At 45.1% G+C, this 7,923-nt stretch overlaps 1 pseudogene; it reads right to left on the reverse strand.

Annotated features, from left to right (window-relative positions):
• Window positions 1-48: 48 nt before the first annotated feature.
• Window positions 49-6,574, reverse strand: LOC104436038 (annotated as a pseudogene).
• Window positions 6,575-7,923: the final 1,349 nt, after the last annotated feature.

The raw sequence follows: 7,923 nt of genomic DNA on the forward strand, positions 1-7,923 counted from the left end.
ATCTGGAAGTTCGTGCGCACCAGTTAGTCAAAACTTGAGCCGAACCCATTGCATAAACTCCCATCTCCTTTAATAAATAGAGGAGAAATCATGTTACACATCAATTGCATATGATACAACGGCATTATTTAGTGAGTTGCTTGTGTTATCAAGAATCAAACTAATGGTGATGTGTACCATTTCCAACCCGTGCTCATGTCCATCCATTCTCTGGGCTGAGAGATTTAACCCGGATCCTCATTCTCATTGTCCGATTTCATTTGGCAAGGGACAAGACCAGAAATGTCAAGTTACAAGTGGCTAATCGTAAGAAAATATTTTACTGAAATACACCAAAATCAAGGAGCACCATACGATTGTGTCAAAGAACAGCCCGGTTATAACACCATTACTACTAAGTCCTCTCGTGGGGAGATTCTAAGTGGATCACGAGGGAAAAGCGAGGTTTTCCTGATATTGTTGAGACCGCAGAAGAGCATAACTACCCGCTCCAATCCCGCTCCAAAGCCCCCATGCGGAGGTGCCCCATACCTGCACAAAATCACCAATTATGCTGACTCGTCAGAATGGAGAAATAATCATGTTCACTCTGATTAAGTAGCTAACCAAGAACCGGATTTGGATCATCAAGGCTTTGATAAGCTAACGCAACCATTTCATCAGTGATAGTGCAATAAACCAACCGTTTACAGGAGAACAAAGGTGACCAAACTGAATAACCTGAAAGAGTCGATGTATGTTTCAATAGTCTTCACATCAATTCCACATGACTCTGCACGTTTGGTAAGGAATTCAGGAACATGGACACGCTGAGCTCCTGAGATAATCTCCTCGCCTGGGACAGAGTAATACAAATCAGAAGTTTGCAGTCGAACATGGGTTGAATGCAAGCTTTGCTGGTCAAGAGACACTCATATGGGAAACTCTCAAGCATTTATAACGCAATCATGTGAGGAGACAAATGAGATTTACTAGGCATTAAACGGCCTCCAGATGCAACTTTATAGAGTTCATGCAAAGAGAAAGCAGAAGCCTCATAATATATGGAAAAAGTTCTAAACCATCTTGGATTTATGGTAAAGATGTCATTATTAAAGACTTCATGGTATACAAGAATCAATGGAACATATAATTCTCCTGACATTTCAAGCCTTTGCTTCCATCCAATTTCCCCACTGTCTTTTTGAACAATTTGACCATGCATTTTAAACAGTTTCAAACAAACTGTAAGGCCAAATAATCAAGACAAAGGCATAATTCCGAAACCATCAATCAGAGAAAGTTTGCCGACATATAGAATGGCCCAATAATTTACCTCTACTAAAAACATCAAATGAATTACTGTAGGCAGGATTGTCATAACACAGCATGGTGTAGAATGGCCTAACAGCCAAAGGATAATGACGAAGTATATAGAACTCGGTGCCATACCTAAAATTAAAAGAAAGCTTGGTAAGTTAATTATACAGAAAATAATTACACTAACAATCTGAAACCCAACTTAGTACTTCAGGCACATGAAAAATTATTTAACATATTACTTTTCTAGAATCAGCTGACCCAATTTTCTCTCTACTTCTGTGTTCAAGTCACCTAGAGGATCAATCTCAACACCGGCATCCTATACAAGCATAGTAATGTCAGAGCACCAACGGAAAAATTTAGCACGCGTGAAGATATGTAGGTTCAGAGCCAGACAAACTACTTCAAGAGCACTCATCGACAAACCGGTAATTGTAACAAATGGAAAAAGCAACCTCAAGGATTTTAGACCAAAGACGATTAGTTTCAAGACATTACTAACCTTGAGTATTCAATCAGTAAGTTGATTCCATCTATACATGCTATATTGGACAATGAATTGACTCCAGAAACCCAATGCACTCATTCCAAGGGAGACAAGAAAACAAACTCTAAACAACAATCAAAGAGAAACTACCAACCCTTTGTTGACTGGGTGAATCTCAGTCTTGAGGGGATTTCTTTAGATTTAGCTCATAATAAGAGCTTATTGCTGAATGGACATGATTTTCCCTACTCAATCAAGGGTAAAATTCACTAAAACATCAGTTCCAGCTGAAAACTATCCCTAAGTAAATATGCTGAAAATTGACCCAAAAGGCCAAAACAAATGCTGGAACTCAAATATATAAACTATATCCATCACATTCGAAGCAAGTTATTTATTAAACAGCATGTATCAATCTAGTGAATAACGGTGATTTTGGGACTGCTTTGACATCTGGAAAGCTCATAAGTTGGGTGTTTAGTAGACATTATTCATAAGTGCCAATGAACCCATATGCTGCCATTATATCTGTTATAGTTCTTTTAAGTCTCGGCAGTTATTTAGCTGCCAAAAAATTTCTCCTCACCTTGAGCATTTGAAACCCTTCTTGAAACGTAAGCCGCAAGGTCTTTCTCAAGTACTGCAATTAAAACTTATTGCCCATCAGGTGCACTATGTTTTTTGTAAACATTACCAATTATGAGGATTGCGGGGAAAAAAAAAGTGGATCATATCATCACCTTTAAAGGTTCAAAAGGGTATTGTCTTCCGATAGCTTCGAGTTCTTTCTTGCAACTCACATTCAATGAGTCAAACATGGCAACAAACAACTGGTCCATGATGTCCATCACCTGCACATAAAAGTCTGGTTCACTGAACCGAATTGAAGCACAAAATAAATGCAAAAGTACCCAATCCCACCTCAAAATAATGCTTCTTAATCTCCATTTCAACATCAAGCCCAGTAAATTCACACAAATGCCTCTGTGTGTAGGAGTCTTCTGCCCTAAAAACAGGGCCAATCTCAAAAACACGCCCAAAATCACCACAAATAGACATTTGCTTGTGAAGCTGGGGTGACTGCGCCAGGCACGTGGGGCGCCCTTTATAGTCCAGCTTAAAAACAGCAGAACCTCCTTCACTGGATCCAGCTATCAGTTTCGGCGTATGGATTTCAAAAAGCCTTCAGATGACAAGAACTGCCTAATTATCTGAACAATGTGGGATTGTATAAGTTTAGGTGTTAGACTCAGAACACATTATCCAAGATAAACATATATAGCAAACTGGGAGGAACCTTGGCCGCCGAATGCAGAACAGCCAGAGCATCAACATCTTATCTTAAGAAATTAGACGATCTGTTATTTGTAAGTTAGTGACTACAAAAACAACCCATTTTCAGTTGAAGTAAACAGAAACAAAGGAAACAGACTTCCCCATTTCTACTATCCTTTCGCCCCATGCATCATAAAGCTCCCTAACGTTTTGAGCCATATCCTCCTCAATGATTGGAGGAAAAACATAGGCATCAGATAAACTATTTTGGACCATAACATTTTACATCTAGACATCTTGCAGTTATTTCCTGTACGTGCAGAAAAGAGAGCAAGACAGAATCATGTCATTTTCTATGGACTAGTTGCTGTTGTGAAAGAGGGTAGAAAAGGAATACAATGAGTTTGGGAATTTCATCGGGTATGGGACATGGGGAAGCTCACATTGCCAACTTGACTCTGGATTCGAAAGATGCCTTGATTAGCAGGCGTGCGTATGTCGAGGACCCTGAAATTTAACCTCGCATCCTGATTAACACGAACGAGCTACTCCCCGGCCTGCGAATTATGCGAACAAGGAACTTAAAACAGGAGAGCCTTAGCCTGGACACGAGTGGAAAGATGAAATGATTATCGAGAGAGAGAGAGAGAGACCTGGAGAGCCTTCTCGATCTCAGCCTCGCTGCGGGCAGCGTCCTCGAGATTGATGGGGAGGGTGGGGAAGGCCTTGCTGGCGCAATGGAGCTTGAGGACCTGAATCTCCACCTGCTGGGAGGCGCCCTTCATGGGGGAGGAAGGGAGGGTGAGGGTGCCACGGACGTCCACGATGGACTCGCGGTTCAAGGACGCCACGAACTTCACCATCTGCCGGCTGACCGAGCCCTCCTGCTCGGTCACCACGCACTGCACAGTGAACCCCCTCTCCCTCACCGCCACGAACGCCATCTTCTTCCCCACCGCCCTGATCGCCTGTGCCCTCCCCCGCACCAGCACGCTCCTCCCCTGCATCCCCTCCCCCAGCGCCCCGACCTCCGTGTACGGCTCGCCCACCTCCTCCTAGGACTGCAAATCGGGCAGCGGGACCTCCCCGTAGTTGACGGCGAGGGGATCCTGCTCCTCCTCCTCCTCCTCCTCCTCCAAATGCAATAAATGACAACGCATTAGAGCCAGTAGGAAACTTCCATCCAAATGCAGATGACATTTCCGCAGCAAATGATAAAATCCAAAAGATTGAATTGGAAGATATTTTTCCCCACTAATATCAGGTTCGACAAACAACAAGCGAGATCTGGCCCAAAAGACAACCTTGGTAAATGACAATGGAAGAACATTGGGATCAATTTCAACCAAAACATCAGTCCATAACATGGGGATGCACATCCATCCTCTCTATTCCCGAGAAACAACCATATTTTGTGAACTGAAACCACCCCACGCACCAAAATCCTCCTCCTCCACACCATATGGAAGAAATGCTGGCCGATCATCATCTTCATCATCATTCAACTTGATGGCACCTCTACCAATACTTGGGCGTGTGTGAAAACTTAAGGCTGATGATATTAAGTCAGCAGCATCAGAGACCAAGATAGTTTGAATGAGATCAAGGGCAGGTTGCCGCAAAGAAGGATGAAGAGAAGAATCCTTCAAGGAAGACACAAGAGAGGACCCCTGTCCAGTTCAGTATTTTCAGAAATGAGCAATATTATCCTTCTTCCTTGTACATGTCAAGAATTCTAAACTCTGAGATTGGACACTAAAGTTCCATTCACAATAGATAGAGTTCATTGGGAAAGAAAAAGAGGGATGAGTAAAGCCAATACACCTCCATGATGAAATATTTGAATCTAATAAACGATCATTTGTGAAATAAAAGCTCACTCTCAAGTAAGAATGCCTAAACTTGAGGGGCAATTATCCCTCAAGATGCAGCCTTCATCATTTTCCCTTAATGTGCATAGAGCAAAATTCATAAGAAAAATCAATACAAAAAAGGCACAGATATAGAGTAGATATAGCCGTACCACATATATGAACATTCAAAAGGGGGAGAAGGTGGATTCATCTTGTAACCTCTGTGTATGATAAGAAAAGCTATCTGAAAACACGAGATTGAATAAGTAACAAGAAAGATCAGCCCATTAGATAAACCAAACAAGTGCACCAGATAAAACTACCTGAACTCACAAGAGAATATGTACCTGGCGAGCTTTTTGTCTAGTAAGAACACTGAAGTTGCTGCTAACTGGCACTTGATGGAGGAGAAAATAAAGAAAATTCCTTCTTTGCTTCTCAAGCTCGCCATCTTGCCAAGCTTCAAGAGACTGGAGAAGTCAAAATTTACCCATCACAGACATCAGCACTTGAAAGTAAAAGAAGTAATTGAAGGACAGGAGATAAATGCATGCCTGAAAAAGTGGCTGGAAAAGTTCAAAGATATCCTTATGAATTTTTTCATTACGAGAATGGAAACACTGCCCAACAAGTGTGCTTCGCATGATGCTTGGAGATAAGGCAGACCTCAACCATAGCTTACAACCTTAAAGCAACACCAAATGCAAAAAGGAGGAGAAAAATGAGACTCCTATAATGGCAACAATATTGCTTTTGTTCCTTGAAAGGACAAATCAAAAGAAAGCAACAAACCAAGCATTTCAAAGAGAAGCTAAAAGCAAGTGATCGCATGAGAGAATACAGGAGAATCACTGGAGACTTGGTTAAGAACAACATCAAGAAAAATAGAATAGGACTCCAATATCCCTTCTTCCAATGCTGGAGGCTCTAGAAACCCAATCCTTCAAAATTAGAATTAAAAAATCAGAGAGCACAAACAAAGAGACTGAAAATGCCTGACTATACGAAACTTCAGCATCCCAACCTACAATGATTTAATCCCAATCCACGCAGCAGAACGGTCAAGCTCCAATCTTGGCCTTAAATTTTCACTGGTCGAGGGCATCACTTTAGTGACGAGTATCGACCTGGCATGAGGGCGTTTTCTGGAATGTAGGTGTTCTCGGTGAGAATCGGCAGCAAAAGCAGAGCCAGAACCCCAGCAACGCAGCAGATGACACTGCGAAGAAGTCCACAAGGTCGAAGAAGCGCGTCAGCTCGCGCTCGAGTCGCCGGAACAGATTCGCCCGAATAACAACGAGCAGAGATAATCAAAGACCGAGAAGCTATTGCTGTACCTGACGAGGACGCTGTGAGATATTAGCAGAGTCCGCAGCCGAACGATCGGTCGAGGCTTCGGCGGAGGTGGAAAGGGCGTCGGCCGAGGCGGAGGCGGAGGTGGGCGTCGGCGTCGGAGTCGGGGGCGACGGAGTCGTGAGAGGGCGTCGGGGTGGAGGCGGAGGCGGCGTCGTCGGCGTTGGAGGCAACCGCCTTGAGGAGCGTCGGAGTCCCGAGAGGGCGTCGAAGTCGAGAATGGAGAGAGAGAGAGATCGTCGGCGAGAATGGAGAGAGAGAGCAGAGGAGGGGGAGAGAAGCAGCTTTCGTAAAGAGTTTTGTTCTCCCCGCAACGGAACGGAACGGAGAACGGGGAGAGAGAGAGGAGAGAGAGGACGATTTTGACAGGCGCAGGCGTCGCAGAGCAGAGCAGAGGGAGCGTCAGAGTGGTCGGCCCGCGCGAATTTTGAACGCCCTGACGCCCTCGCCAACGTGGCGCCACGTGTCGATCGCTGATTGTTTCTCCCATATGCCTACGTGTTGGGTTAAACCCACCCAATATTTTCTCCGATAAGTCCGCCATGCGTTGTCAAGTGGCGCGGGTGCTCGTGAAGTCTTTTCAAAACATCTCCCTCGGAGGAGAGGAGACCGAACGTTTCGCCTTCTCTCGCTTCCGGCCTCGGTTCGAAGCAAAGCTTGTGAAGTCTCATGTCGCTCGGGAACCTAAGACGCGAAGGACTCGCTTCGTCCTCCGAGCCAAAGCTCTTCCCCGGTACGTGCGCGACCAGCTTCTCTAACGTGCAGAACATGAGCCGCGATCCTCGTGTCCCCTCCGCGCCCGGCTAGGATGACGATGGGATCCGGAACAGCAGCGTCCCCGAGCTGGTTACTTCATTGAGATCCTCGTTTAGGCCCCTCGAGGATCTTCACAAGTTTCTAGCGGCGATAGAGGAGAAATGGGTGCTGGAAGCCGGGACGACCGAAGCTCTGAGGAAGGAGAACGAGGGTTTGCGCGCGAAGCTGGTGGCTCTGACGGAGGGTCACGAGCGTTTGAGCGTCGAGAAAGAGGGTTTGAACGCCAAGTTGGTGGCTCTGGGGAAGGAGAACGAGCGTTTGAGGGTGCGGATTGCGAGTCTCGAGAACGAGAGAGAGGGAAGAACCGAGGAGGCGGACTCGCTTAGGAGGGAGAATGTCAAGCTGAAGAGGAAGAATGAGGTGTTGGAGAGTAAGGTCGAAGGGAAGTACGTGGAATTGGACTTGAGGGTTTTGGAATTAGAGGTGGATATGGCGATGCTGAGGAACAAGAGGATGCTGCGAGATGGAGCAGGAACAGCGGGAAGGGGTGTTCCTAGTGATGAGGTCAATGGCTTCGAGAAAGGCGATGATGATGGTCGGAACGGAAACGGTTCTTGGGCCGGTGGTAGCGTATCATCCTTGCCAAAGGCGGATTTCAGGAAAGGTGCGTGGGGTCTGGCGTTGCCGGGTAGTAGCCGTAGATCCCCAGTGGAAGATGGTGGAGTCTTGCGAGGTGAAAGGATTACAATATTGTTCTCATTTTGCCGGTGTTATCTATTCTAGTGAATGAATGTAGATGAGTAAGCTCGGCCTTGCGAATATTCTTCTCTTATTCAACTCTTGAGCTGTAAATTAAACTTAATTATCGCCAATTCCCACAAATTATTAACATGAACT

Source organism: Eucalyptus grandis, chromosome 10 (genome assembly GCF_016545825.1).
Source record: "Eucalyptus grandis isolate ANBG69807.140 chromosome 10, ASM1654582v1, whole genome shotgun sequence".
Taxonomy (NCBI): domain Eukaryota; kingdom Viridiplantae; phylum Streptophyta; class Magnoliopsida; order Myrtales; family Myrtaceae; genus Eucalyptus; species Eucalyptus grandis.